Genomic DNA, 1,677 nt, shown 5'->3' on the forward strand with positions numbered 1-1,677 from the left:
TAAAATCATATCTTTTAGTTTCTTATTAGTCAAGTAATCAACTTTGATTTTCAAAAAAATATTCAAATCTTTTTAAATTGTTTTTCAATCATATATTCTCAATCATATCTTCTCAACCACATCTTTTTCAAAATAATTTTCAATCATATCTTGTTGACTGCTAATTTCAAAATCTTTTTCAAAATCACCTAACCACTTTCTCACTTTTAATTTTTGAAAAACCATTAACCATTTTTCAAAATTCTTTTTAATTAACTAATTATTTTAAATTTTAATTTTATTTTGTTTCTTTTAAAAATTTTTGAAAATTCCCTCTCTCACCTATTTCTATTTAAGGACTAACACTCCTCCTCAATTAGCAATTCGGACTCTCTCTCTCTCCTTCTTCATATGTTCGAATTCTTATCTACCTACCTCATCCCTCTATTTCTGTTTTCCTCTGACACCTCAAGGAATCTCTATATTGTGACATAGAAGATTCCATACTTTCTTGTTCTCTTCTCTTTCTTATGAGCAGGAACAAGGACAAGGGCATTCTTGTTGAAGCTGATCCTGAACCTGAAAGGACCTTGAAGAGGAAGCTAAAAGAAGCTAAATCACAACTCTCTGAAGAGGACCTAACAGAAATTTTTGAAAAAGAAGAAGACATGGCAGCCGAAAATAACAACAATGCCAACAATGCAAGGAAGATGCTTGGTGACTTTATTGCACCTTCTTCTGAATTCTGTGGAAGGAGCATCTTAATTCCTGCAATTAGAGTAAACAACTTTGAGCTTAAGCCTCAATTAGTTTCTCTAATGCAGCAGAATTGCAAGTTTCATGGACTTCTATTGGAAGATCCTCATCAGTTTTTAGCTGAATTCTTGCAAATCTGTGACACTATTAAGACCAATGGGGTTAATCCTGAGGTCTACAGACTTATGCTTTTTCCCTTTGCTGTAAGAGACAGAGCTAGGACATGGTTGGACTCACAACTTAAAGAAAGCCTGAACTCTTGGGAAAAGATGGTCAATGCCTTCTTGGCAAAGTTCTTTCCACCTCAAAAATTGAGTAAGCTTAGAGTGGAAGTCCAAACCTTCTGACAGAAGGAAGGTGAATCCCTCTATGAAGCTTGGAAAAGATACAAGCAATTGATCAGAAGGTGTCCTTCTGGCATGCTTTCAGAATGGAGCATCATATGTATATTCTATGATGGTCTGTCAGAATTGTCTAAGATGTCATTGGACAACTCTGCTGGTGGATCTCTTCATCTGAAGACGACGCCTGAAGAAGCACAGGAACTCATTGAAATGGTTGCAAATAACCAATTCATGTACACTTCTGAAAGGAATCCTGTGAATAATGGGACAACTCAGAAGAAAGGAGTTCTTGAGATTGATACTCTGAATGCCATATTGGCTCAGAACAAAATATTGACTCAGCAAGTCAATATGATTTCTCAGAGTCTGTCTGGAATGCAAGCTGCATCAGGCAGTACTAAGGAGGCTTCCTCTGAAGAAGAAGCCTATGACCCTGAGAACCATGCAATGGCAGAGGTGAATTACATGGGAGAATCCTATGGAAATACCTATAATCCTTCATGGAGGAATCACCCTAATCTCTCATAGAAGGATCAACAGAAGCCTAATCAAGGCTTCAATAATAACAATGGTAGAAGAAACAGGTTTGGCAATAGCA

At 36.4% G+C, this 1,677-nt stretch overlaps 1 non-coding gene across 1 annotated transcript; it reads right to left on the reverse strand.

Moving 5' to 3' along the window:
* Positions 1-1,052: 1,052 nt before the first annotated feature.
* Positions 1,053-1,156, reverse strand: LOC112767925 (small nucleolar RNA R71). Its single transcript, XR_003185365.1, has one exon. It is a non-coding gene; the product is annotated as a small nucleolar RNA R71 (small nucleolar RNA).
* Positions 1,157-1,677: the final 521 nt, after the last annotated feature.

The sequence above is a fragment of the Arachis hypogaea genome, chromosome 17 (genome assembly GCF_003086295.3).
Source record: "Arachis hypogaea cultivar Tifrunner chromosome 17, arahy.Tifrunner.gnm2.J5K5, whole genome shotgun sequence".
Lineage (NCBI taxonomy): Eukaryota > Viridiplantae > Streptophyta > Magnoliopsida > Fabales > Fabaceae > Arachis > Arachis hypogaea.